Source organism: Xiphophorus maculatus, chromosome 8, assembly GCF_002775205.1.
Source record: "Xiphophorus maculatus strain JP 163 A chromosome 8, X_maculatus-5.0-male, whole genome shotgun sequence".
In the NCBI taxonomy this organism is placed as follows: Eukaryota; Metazoa; Chordata; class Actinopteri; order Cyprinodontiformes; family Poeciliidae; genus Xiphophorus; species Xiphophorus maculatus.
In genome coordinates this window covers 24205799-24218795 of record NC_036450.1, presented here as the reverse complement: position 1 = coordinate 24218795, position 12997 = coordinate 24205799, and the positions used below count along the sequence as shown (strand labels likewise).

At 42.2% G+C, this 12997-nt stretch overlaps 1 protein-coding gene across 3 annotated transcripts in view; it reads left to right on the top strand.

The window, feature by feature from the left end:
• The first annotated feature begins 185 nt into the window (after positions 1-185).
• Positions 186-12997, top strand: part of LOC102218421 (membrane-associated phosphatidylinositol transfer protein 2-like) — a 69302-nt gene continuing 56490 nt past the window's right edge. Inside the window, exon 1 of one of the 3 annotated variants that reach the window (XM_023338309.1) lies at positions 186-391. The gene's annotated coding sequence lies outside the window, so the exon portion shown is untranslated. Of the gene's footprint in view, positions 440-12299; positions 12366-12997 lie in introns of those variants that run through there. The other 2 variants (XM_023338310.1, XM_023338311.1) reach the window with 2 other exon arrangements.

Genomic DNA, 12997 nt, shown 5'->3' with positions numbered 1-12997 from the left:
TTTAGGCCAACTGTTAATCTAGTAGTATATTTATTATTTTTATTATATTGGCTAATATTGCTGTATATTAATAAATGAATGAGCTGATTTGTAAGATGGCTTCACAAACATGCGCCCGTGTGTCAGCAGGGGGCGCTCTTCCCTTCTCTTACAGGAGGCGGCAGATCCTGCGCTTTGCTGTGACGGTGTAAACATCAGGTTGTTATATTCGGCCGGTTCTTAGGGCGGAGACCCGGACAAAGCAGCTGGGCGCCGCGGTGGAGGAGGCGGTGAGGCCGCGACGAGGCCTCCGACAGGCGGACACCAACCGGGGGGACCGAACGCTGCGGGGAGGCGGCAGCGGCAGGATGCGCAACTTCCACTGTTGGATACAAACATCACCTGGCAGCAGGTTTGTCCTCTCGACGTGACCGGCTGAGCGCTGAGGAGCTTCCTGTAGGTTGGTGGTCTTACTTTAACACAGCCCTTTCCACTGCTAATCAGCCTCTGCTGTCTCTCTTTAATTAGGAGCACAATGCGGACGCTGCTGCTCCGTGGTTAGGCATTTATTTGTGGCAGCGTTGGTCACATGGTGAGCACAACAACGCGGCTGACCGGTGGAGAGTTCAGAAATCTGGCTGACCTGCAGCTGCAGATGACTGCACTGCTGCGGATCTGTTACTGAGGGAATATAAGGAGATGTTTCGACGCCTCTTTTGGGGCTTTTGTGTGCAACTTTGAAAATGTTACTGTAGTGGTTGAGGAGATTTTTTTTTAATTTTTGGTCATAATAGTGCTCAGGTGTCTGGATCTGGGATGCTTCTTCTGAACCATCTTTCTGTGTGCTCTGGGTCACAGCGTTGGAAAAATTAGTCAAACTGTATCATCAGCTTATGGGTGTTTTTCACTAGTGCCACTATCAGAGGCGGTCTTAGCCTGTTTGGCTCCCTGGGCTCCTGGAGTCCCCCATCCCCACTGATTTTGTTTCTCTGAGCAAAGAATTTTGTCTCTACTAATCTAACCATCTCTAAGGCAGATGTCTTTTAACTCCAGTTCACAGGGAGCTCTTCTTCTGCAACGTTTTAGATGAATCAGTGTGTCGGCACATTTGAATATAATGGATAATTAATTACTAGGCCTGTGCAAAGTGTAAAGGAGATTCCTCAGTCATTTGACGATGCACATGACGGTTGCAGGACAGGAGTTGGGGATCCTTTTCTGCATTTCTGCAAAATTCAAGTTGACTATCAGATCCATCTGAGCACTCTATCAAAACGGTCTGGTAGTTGGACTACATTAGCTATTGTTAGCCTTCAAAGTGCTTCTGTCTTCACAGGAGAACGATGGAGCTCCACCTTAGTGACTATTGGGTTCTTTGTCACCTCTTTGGATAAGAAGCAAAATTTGGTCTAGCATCCTGATGGTTCTATTGATTTAAAACTTTTAGTAACTATTAATAGCAAAGACCATGTTGGCTTTTTTTGGACGTTCAACTCTTCAGTATTTCTGCGTCTTTCCCCCAGATTTGTGCCTTGGCGCAATCCAGTCTCTAAAGTCTTCATTTGACTTCATGGTGCGGTGGAAACAGGATCCACCGGAGCTCAGTTTCATACCAAAGGGTTTGAAATGTTATAGAGAAAAAAAAAAAAGAAAGAAATTTATCAATTTTAGGATGCACTGTGTTTGCTTCCGGGATGCATTTATTATGCAACTACGTTATAAAACTTTTACTTAATAAATAAATCATAGAAATGTTTTTCTGTTTTACTCACTGCTTAGAAACATGTCGCTTCATCTGACTCTTGCACACTCCTGCCATTAAAGCTACTAGAATCTAAAGGTGAAAACGCAACAGAAGCTGTTTGTGTAATCCGACACCGCCTCTTAACTTATTCAGGAAAACGCTTCGGAGAAGCCAACATTTTCCAGGAAACATACATAATACTTGGAAAGCCCTGAATACCAGTGAAGTGCTAGGAATCACAGCAATTCGCAGATGGTTCATAGACCGCAAGGCAACCTGTGTAATCTTGTGGTCTATGAACTGTTCAGCAGAAGATGAACCCTACTGTAGATAGTGAAACAGACAAGCCAATGGAAGTGGATGAAGAAAGGAATAATATTGCCTTAATGTCAGACTATTTGTAATAAATAGTTGTATTTTAAAAACGTTGCTTTTTAGGTGGAGCATTTTGTTTTCCAAACTGGAGTCCACCTGTGGTAAATTCAGCTGATTGGACTTGGTTTGGAAAAGCACACACCGGTCTATATAGCTGGCAATGCAGGTTAGCAGGACATCAAGGGATTTTTCTGTGGACTTCTGGGGCGGGATTGTCTTGAGGCGCAAATTTGGGAAAGGCTCCAGAAACTTTTCTGCTGCTCTAAAGGTCCCAGTGAGTTCAGTGGCCTTCATCATTGGTCAGTGGAAGAAGTTTGAAACCAGCAGGACTCTTCCTAGAGCTGGTCAGCCGTCTGAACGGAAGGATCTGGAGGGAAGGGCCTTAGTCAAGGAGATGACCAAGAACCTGATGATCGCTCTGTCACAGCTCCAGCGTTCCTCTGTAGAGAGAGGAGAACCTTCCAGAGGGACAACCAGCTCTGCAGCAATCCACCAATCGCCTGGCCTGCATGATAGGCCAGCCAGACTTCTTAATTAAAGGCTAATGGCACCCTGTCTGTACCAAAACGCACCTGAAGGACTCTCAGACCAGGAGAAACAAGATTCTCTGATCTGATGAGACAAAGACTGAACTCTTTGATGTGAATGCCTGGCGTCTTGTTTGAAGGAAACCAGCCACAACTCATCACCAGGTCATTACTATCCCTATAGTGGTGACAGCATTGTGCTATGCAGATGTTTTGCAGCAGCAGATACTGACAGACTATCACTGTACAAAGACATCCTGGATAAAAAACCTGCTCCAGAGCATCTTGGCCTCTAACTGGGGCAACGGTTAATTTGTCAGCAAGACAACAACCCAACACTCATGGCATGAGATCTCAAAGGAGTGGCCAAGCCAAAGTCCAGACTTGAATCTGATTGAACAGCTCTGGATAGATCTGAAAATGACCGACAGACGCCTCCATCCAACCTGATACTGCAAAGGAGAATGGCTAAAGATGTAAGGCAAGCTAATAGCTAAAGGTGTAAGGCTATGGCATTGTATTCAATGCCATAGCTGCAATTGCTCACCATGTCTCGTTGTTCACCACTCTTGTTCTTGTACAAGTTAAGCTCTTGAATGAGTCTAGACGATGGTAAGATGGTATGAACCACGCCCTTTTCCTCTACACCAGGGGTCTCAAACTCTAGTCCTCGAGGGCCGCAGACCTACAGTTTTTAGATGTGCCACAGGTACAAAAACACTGGAATGAAATGGCTTAATTACCTCCTCCTTGTGTAGATCAGTTTTCCGAGCCTGGCTAATGACCTAATTATTCTATTCAGGTGGTGCAGCAGAGGCACATCTAAAAGGTGCAGGACTGCGGCCCTCGAGGACTGGAGTTTGAGACCCCTGCTCTACACCATCTGTAGCTGTAATACCAGGGCTTTTCCCTGACAGCCTGGGAGAATCCCATCCAAGCTACCTCTGGAAAAACGAGACACATCCTTCATTTCTTTTCACTCTCTCAACAAAAGACCAGGCGAGGAACTTGGTCTTTTTCCCATTGGACTTGCCGGTTGTGTACACTCTGGTGTGCAGGATGAGTCATCGGTACTTATGCTCGTTTTTGGCCCTGAAGCTGGGGTGTGTACATGATGTAGTGCAAGGCAAATGCAAATATTGAAGCCTCAGACTTAACCTGGCGAGGGCTTTTGGAGCTGCTGTTCTCTTGTTCAGTCAAACGGTTTGAGAAGTGGCGTATTCTCTCCTCTTTTGCATGAAGGAGTCACACAGACGTGCAAGGCAGAGTGGTAGAAGATGGAGCTGATTATTGAGCTGAAATGATTCGATTTGCTTCGATGAATGCTGTCCGGAAGTGGTTGCCACAGAAAGAATGAGTCATAGTATTGATTAACTTTCCTTTTTTATATATCCATCCATCTCTCTCTCTTTTAGATCTACGGATCTGAGGAGAGTTGGCATGTAGGGCGGCTGGGAGCTGCATACCGATAACTGGGAAGAGGGCATGATGGGTAAGGGGGTGGGGGGGAGGGGCTCATCACGAGAAGCCACGTCATCTCAGTGTGTGAAATCTATTTTTAGCAGCGTAAACAGAGGGATTCCAGCCCACTTGAATGTGGCTTCACAGTCAGGACTGAGTGGTGGGTGACGTTGGATGCGAATGAGCGACTCTGTCTATTCATGTCTCTCAGTCTGCTGCCGTAATCACCTCCGTTTTCACAGCCTGCAAATAACCCACCGTCTTTTTGCTGCCTTTTTTTTCCTGTTTTTTGTTCTAAACCTGTTTAGGATGTAAACTAACAGATAGTTTCTCCTGTGGAATAACAAAGTGGTAGTTTCCCCTAAACTAGCTGGTGTTTTCCTTGTGTAATAGAAACTGTTAGATAAAAACTGTTTGATACAATTCCTCAGGATACAGAATTGAGCTTTTTGAGCCGATATTCTATATTCTCTTTTTTTATATATATATTAACATTTTTATTGAGAAAGCACATTACATTATAGTGATATAATTATATTGATTTTGTTCTCATTTTTACACTCTTTCTCAGTTTTCACACTTTTTTCCTTGAGAGAAAAAAAATAAAAGAACCAAAACGAAACAACAACAAAAAGACAAAGCAAAACCAACAAAAACCAACCAGAGCTTAAATGGGAGCCTGAGTACCAACAATCATTGGCATCACATATCAAATCAAAACATCAATCTGAATGATAGCAAGGTTTACAAAAGGTGTTTGACATATTCCGTCCACCTTGACCATATCCTGTAGAAAGTGTCCCTCTGCACACTAATGGAAAAAGTCTCTCCAAATACATAATTCTCTTTCTCTACGTTAATCCAGTCCTCAGTTGTTGGAGGTTCCCGTTTAAGGGCCTTTTTGCTCCCCGCCAGCAAAATGTACAGGAGTTTTTGATCATTATGGTTCAGTTTGTAGACCTGTATGTGACATAAAAATATGGATTCAAAAGGTCAAAGGAAAATTAAATGCGAAAATGTTCTGTAAAATGTTCATGGATTTGAGACCAATATTGCTGGATGGTTTGACAGTCCCAGAAAATATGGGAATGATTGGCACCGCACCTGCCACATCTCCAGCAGCTATCGCTCCTTCCCTGATATCGTTTCTGCTCTGGGGTTATGAAAAATCTTATAATGCTTTTCCAGCAAAATTCACGCCAAACCTTCGATCTTGTTGTTGTCCATGGTATCTTACAGACGTGGTCCCAATCTTCCTCTGGAATCGTTAGGCTGCTTTCTTTTTCCCCACTTCACTTTAACATAAACAGTGCTGTCAATGTTCTATATGTATAATATTTAAAGCTGTGTGCCAAGAGTTTTTTTGTTGTTGTTTTGTTTTGTAAAATCAGACTCACTTCAGATGTGGGTTTGTCACCCACAGACATCTCATTGTTATCGTTCCTAATTCTTTAGTTATTTCATTGTAAACAAGCTTCCATGTTTTCATACTCATCTGATGACATCACATAAGGCAGATAATCAACGATCCTTTGAGTAAATCCAGTTCTAATTTTCTTGTTTTTTCCACTTTAATTCTGTTAAAAAGCCTTCAAAAGGTATCTACTTACTTTCCTTGTTAGTCATTTTATGCAGCTACTGTCTCTTTGTGGACTTTTTACATTTTGTTTTTGTTGTCAAGCCTTTGATTTTGAGTTGCTTTCTGTTTGTCTGGAGTGTGCTACAAAGAATTGGAGGCTAAGGACACATTTGAGGTTTACAGATTTAGTAAAAAAAATAATTGAAGTTGGAAAGATGGCCCAAAGTCTCTTGATGGTTGTTTCTTTCTCAGATGAAGATGTACAGGGAACAAACCTGGTGGGGCACAACCTTTAAATGCTGTTTGTGGGGAGCTACCACTTCTAGGTACTTCTACGTTGACTGAAACAGAATTTTAGGAAGAAACTTGAAATTTCTGAAGAAATTTAAAAGAGACCCAGTAAAAGTGTCTGTCAGATCTGAATCATACGGTGGCCCTGGTTGTGCGAACTTCAGGTTTAAGTGTCACAGCCTAAGCAGCTTAAAATAACAGATAGTTTTTATTTGTGTTTGTTGCATCTCCTGAAAATATGCAGAATTAGCTAAAATGCTAAAGTTAGCTAAAATGTTGTTCATAGCTTGTGGGCTGTCACTGAGTTACTCCATTTAGTGTGCAAGCATTAATATGTTAAAATGAGCTAAAATGCTAAGGTCAGCTACACTGCTATAAATGGCATGTGTGCTATTACTAGCATGTTGACTAACATTGTCTTTCTCCATTCGTTAGACAAACTGCATATAACTCCTTTATATCAAAATTAGCTATAATGCTATTAGCTTGAGAAATATGACTATCATACTGACTCATTCCTTCCAGAATGTAAATAGCAGTATATACACTAAACTCAGCTAACACACCAAGGTCAGCTTCATTGCTGCCATGCATACTTGAGCTATCGCTAGCATGTTCACTAACATTGACTTAGTGTTAGCTAGAATGCTGTAGTTTGCAGGTTGATCTCCAGTAGCATACTCCATGTAATATGCAAACACTAGTGTATGCGAAGGTTAGCTTAAATGGTATCATATGTATGTAACCTGTCACTATTATTCTGACTAATATTTACTCACTACATTCAGTATGAAAACTTTAATGTACAACCTGACTTAGTTATTATTACACTGTGGTGGCAGTGTGTGAAAGATGCGTTTGGATGAGAGCCGAGTGTCTGGTAGGTGGCTTGCTGGCTGGCTGGCTGGCTGGCTGCGTCGCACAGCCTGAGCACTCACTCTAATTAACAGTCCCACAGCTTTGTTAGGATGCAACGAGGCATTGTGTCACCATTAAATATTCAGCCGATCACTGATTTGAGAGGAACGAATGAGGCAGAGCTTTCAGAGCCAAGCACAAACGCGAGGCATTCAAGTGGAATGAACAAGTCCTTGTCGAAACGACGATCAAATCAAGATGTAGTTTGAAGTTTTGCGGCTTTCGCTCTTGTTATCTTTGCTGTTTGATGACATAACCTGGCCATTACGTATCATGGGGCTTGCACACCGAATGTGGCACCCGCACACTCCACCATATCACAGACTTTGTTGAATTTAGTGTTAAGATGACAAAACCAAATCCCATGTGACTATTTGAGTGAAGGCTAAAAATATTGTGAAGAATTTCTTTAATGAGGCGATCGCTCTAGACCTGTCACAATAACAGATTTTGCTGGATGATAAATTGTCCCAGAAGTTATTGCGATAAACGATAATATTGTTGTTTTGAGACAGTTTTTAAGTAATACAATGATAATGGCATAATAATCATTCAAGAACAGATTCTCAAGGGTCAATAAACTTTCAATTCTAATGAACATTTAACACTGCAGGGTTTCCCCCAGTGTATTATAGGCCTGGCGGCCCGCCATGCTTTACTAGCCCCACCGCCAGGCTAAGCATTTCTTGTTTATGTTTTTAGGAAAATAATAATAATAATTGAAAAAAATCTTTTTTTGTTTTTTTAAAAGCGGGATTGCAAACGTCTCTATTGCGTTTCACTGGCGGAGCAGATTTATTCCTAAAAGATACGTTTATAGGAGATAGGTTCATAGTTTATGCATTTAAAGCCGGTGTTCTGACTATCAGTGCTACCTCGTCAGATTTTCCTACCGTAGCACGGATAGATGGCTAAGTTTATCTGTCAGTGCTACACATCCAAAACTGCTATCGTGATGTTTACAAACAGAAAACTATAGCAGGTTGTGTTAATATTAAATATCTTGGATAACAGGGGGCGTGCCGTGGTGGCGTGGGGGATGGCGCGGCCCATGTTTGGAGGCCTTGAGTCCTCGACGCGGCCGTCGTGGGTTCGACTCCCCCATATACGGCGCCCCTGTTTATGTATCTGTAGTCTGTGTAAAAATATTAGCATTTATGGGGCCCTGAAGGCCTGGGGGGCCTCATGGAGCCTCTGACTTAATTTGGATTAAACAGAAATGCAAATACTTGATTTTCATTTTGATTGTGTTTTTTGATTTAACACTAGTTGTGGGTTGAAATATCGTTTCACTGGCAATGTCTTCCCGTAACATATAATTACCCAGTAATATTTTTACATTTCCTGTCTGCTTAACATCTTCTAACACAAAAACACGGTGGAGCGCCTCGGCGCCCCGACCACTGGGCTTAGCGAGTTTTCTGGGGGAAACCCTGCACTGGAACTGGAAGGCATCTTAAATATACAAAATAAATAAACAAAACAATAAATAAAGTGAATTATGAAGTCTCTGCAAACAAAGTTGTCCTTTAAAAAAAAAAAAGCTAGTTGAGATCACAGCACCAAACTGAAGACGTTTAGCATCCAGTTTTTGGTAGAAAGAGAGAAAAAAAAGAGATCAACGATAAATCATGGCAATGGAAATTATTGAGTTTGTTTTAATTTATCATGCGATTCATTGTGACAGGCCTAGACGATTCTGTCTTTTAGGTGTTTTTTCTAGCACGCTGTCTACCTGAAGACCTTCTGTCTTTTTATAGCCACACATGGCAAACATGAGCGATGCTTGGCTGTCAGGATGGATGGTAATCTCTGTGCTAAGTGACTGCGGCTGAAGGGAGCTGGTGTCAGTGCTGTGGCTCTCCCAAACCACTCTGGCTGAGAAAAGCTGTATATTAGCCAGGCTCTCAGGTCTGGACCCGGGCCAAGCGCTAATGGTGCTGGGTGAAGGGGCGGAGCTTCTTCATCTCCGGGGCTTCGAATCGCCGTGGTGAATTAGCAGCAGCGTCTTCCTCCGCCGGCCTCCTGTTTCCGGCTCCGTATTTCATTAACGGCAACATTCATTTCGCCGGCTTGCTCTTCTTCTTTGGTGTTTCCAGTCATTCCTGTGTTTCGTGAGCTAACTTGTCGTTGCTCCAGTTGGTAGTCTGGGTAGCTTTTCTCGCTTCAGCCAGCTGTGCTAGATGGAACTTAACATCTTGTCGCTTTTGACGAACCATTAATGCAGCTCAACGACACAATCAGAAAACAAGTTTTTCCCATTTGAATTAAGCAAACATTAACTTTAAATAATTGGTTTCACCTCTGATAATGCGATTTTAACTCCCTTGCACTAATCGTTTTGAATTAGTTTCCTCCTTTGTGCTGTACATGCTCTGCTTTGTGTCCTGCTCGCTTCACTCCTTTGAGCCATTTCATCTTGTTTTTGTTTGCTTCCTCCTACATTAATTTTTCATGATCTCATTTATTGGTGCCTGAGCTGTATGTCCTGTGCTGGTGCATAAAATTAACCCAGTGTACAATTTTTTCATGACTTGGCCAGGCGTACAGATCTGTCTAGGTACAGAATATGAAACCATCGCAGGAATTGATTCTGAAACAAACACACACAGAAAAAAATCAATGAATGAGAGGTTATGCTTCAGGCTATCAAGAGAATGTGTAATTGTGATATATTATTGCCAAATAAAAGAATGACTATATTCCTACATATCCCCCCCCCCTTTTTTTTTTAACAATTTTCTTTTCCCAGATTGTTCTTCCTTTTCATAAAAACAATGTCCTTATGAGTTTCTCTTTTTAGCTTTTGCATTTCAGTCACTAAACTGAAATGCAGTTTGGTGACTGCATGGCCTCTAGGACCATTAGATATGGTCCTAGAGGCCTTTAAGTTAAAAATATGCAGAATTTGAATGCATGCTACTTGAAATATGACTTATCCTACCAAAATGTTGTTGCTAAGATGCAGGCAAGACACATTTTCAGAATTTTTTTTTTTTTATTCGACTAAGCAAGAATATTTGATTCAGGATGCTCCATAAGTTTTCTCTCTCTTTTTTCTTTTAATCTCTTGTGAACGATGAATATGTGTGCAAGGGACGCCAATTGTAAAACTGGAAATGACTCCAGCACAAATGTTGCAATTTCTATTTTTATTTTTTGTTTTACTTTTGTTTATTTTTGCTTTTCGTTCCAGGTCATAACAGCGATCTATGTATAAATTCAGCCAGTTTACAATTTAGCTTTGGGTTTTTTTAAAAGGTAGCACTCTTTTCGTTCTGCACATAAACACTCTGATGTTGCACAGATGGAAACTAAAAAGTTTGCATCTGTGTTGGCCGCCTGCAGGCAGCAGTCAACACAGACTGCAGGAAAAACGAAGCTCTGCACATTCTGGCAGCATCTCTCTTTGGATAATGGCCGCCTCCTCCTGACTATCTCCTTCGGCGGCAACGATGCCGTTTTTGCATCATCCGCGTTCAAAGTTTGAAATATTTTTAGATTCAAAGTTAGCCCCGGTGTGTGGATGAGTCATCATCGTCATTTGCAGACAGTCTCCTGAAGTCTGAAACTCTCATAAAGGAGTTGCTTCTGGCTAGAGACTGGATATAAAGTCAACACAGGCTAAATAAAAACACCTAAACTTTATCTGTTATTTTAAAAGAGCTTTAGCTCATCGTCAGATCTCAAGGATTCAGGCCATCAGGCCATGAAAAGCAGATACATTTAGGCTTCTACAAATGTAGAAACAATGAAGTATTGATTTCATTTATAAAAGATGAAATAAACCTTTTCAATTAAAGCCAAAAACCAGGACATAAATAGTGAAATTGTACTACTTTACACCATACAGTTACATTGTTTGTCCATAGAATTCATTTATAATCAGCCTAAAAATGGTTTAAGATTTGCGTCTTTTGACCCACAGTTCAGAAAATATGGCGCAACTACAAATCAGTCAAACCGTCAAAAACTGACCCCTGGTAACTTCTGGAAGACCTGCAGTGGTTAACATTTGTTTTGACTTACTGCCAAAAATGGAATGGAGGAGATTAAATCTGTTCCTACGCTTGTGTTAGAATGTCAAAGTCAGAGCCTAAATCCAACTAAGGCCTTGTACACATGCAGCCACGTCTTTATAAAAAACCAAGCCTCTCTGTCACATTGTTTTAAGACAGTGTTGTTGTACACACATGCCACACCCACAGGGGGCAGTGTAGTGCAACGCTGAAACCTGTGTCAGCCAATCAGATCGCTTCAAAAACAACTACGACTTCCTGCACTTTATATTTTATATTTAGATTTATATTCATATTTTATACTGTATTTTATTTTATTCTGGAGTAGCCTCACAACATTGAAAGCTCAAAACACCGTCCTGAGCCGTATGCAACGAAATTTCGTTCTGTATACACCCTGTGCATGCAAAATGACAATAAAGTCAGTCTAAGTCTAAGTCTAAGTCTGTAAGGAAATAAACATGGCGCCGGGAGGTTGAAGGCGATGCTGATTGGTTGTTATGTTAAAGCAAGTATGGGGACGTATTATCATGTTTTTTTGTCGCACACTGTAATGAGCAGGACCTGAAATCTCTTTTTTCACCTGTACACACGCGAACACAAATAGCCTACGAAGTTTTCCCAAATTGTTAATTTTCCCCCCCAAATAATCGTTTTTAGGGATATTAAACAAGGCTTTTGTGCAGATGAAAGGCCAACACGCATAACAATGTATTAGTTTCCCCAGATATCCTGCTTGATAAGAATGATAGGCATGTAGCAGGTAAACAGACGCTCTCCGAGTAGCAAACAGATGTTCCTTCGGTTCCTGTGTATCAGCAGCCCTCTGCTGCTGTTCTAATTCCGGTGAACTTCACACGTTAGGAACATTTTAGCGCAAGAGGCCCCGTGAGAGCGGCGACAACACCGATCAGCCTCTCCGCCCCTCCGCAGACAGCGATGCGTCGCCGTCATTTGCCAAAATACACTGAAGCAACACAATCGAAACGTCACAGGCGGCTCCCCCTCCAACCCGCACCCAGCTAAAATTAGCGCCTTCTCTCTCTCATCACCGAGCCGTCACATCAGGACCACGCTCCTCATTTGCTGCCTAGATTATTATGATTTTTTTAAAGCTTTTTCCCATGTTGTGACGCTTTGACCAGGTTGGATGGTCACCTTATCTGTAGGTGAACATCCATGGTGTCCTCTCAGCTGGCGTCAGACTCAAATCACAACACATCTCCTAATATGTACTGTGCAAGCTACACATTCTTGCTCTTTTGATTGATTTGAGGAAGGAAGTTATTTCAAAACTTCTGCTTTTTTTTTCTTTCTTTTTTTGGCAGCTTGTTTTTTTTTAAGCAGACTATCCTTGTGCTCTGAAGTCATGCGGCTGGTTTCTGTCTCCGCTGGATCGCTGAGGTAGAAACCAGCGTTTGGAGTCTGAGCCGGGCTGAAGGACGGCGGTCGATGCAGGAGATGAACTTTAGGTCAGTGGGATCGTCTCTCACCCGTAGCTCCAAGCCGTTTCTCTTTTTCTTTTTCTTTTTATACTGACGCCGACCTCTGACCTGCAGAAGGATTCTCCCCCGAGGCCACATAGGGATTGAGTTTTAGCTGCAGCTGCTCTGCTCAGACTTATTTTTGCCTCCTAATTATTTAGTTTGGGCCAGCTGTTCCAGACCGCAGGGCGGGTCAGAGGTCACGGGTGAGCCGGTGCCGACTTCGACTGCCAATAGGATCAATCTCTGGAAAGTTGAACACTATTTGAGATGATTACATAGAGCCGTGTTTGTTTGGAAATCTTTAAAATCTTCCCCTTGATAATAGAAATCAGTATTGAAAGCATCTCATTGTGTCAACTCTGGTTGTCTTTATCTGATTTGGACTTTTTTTTTTTTTTTTACCCTCCAGGGGGTCTTTTGTGGGCTCTAGTGTCCCTTATGTGATAGTGGGCTGACAGGAAACAGGGAAGGAGAGGGGGGAAGACATGTGGCAAATGTCATCGGGTCAGGGACTCAAGGCCTCCAAATACGGGTCACGCTAACCGCTACGCCGCCACGGCACGCCCGACTTTTTTTTTTTTTTGATTATCTGAAAACGTTTTTCACAGCCGTGTCAA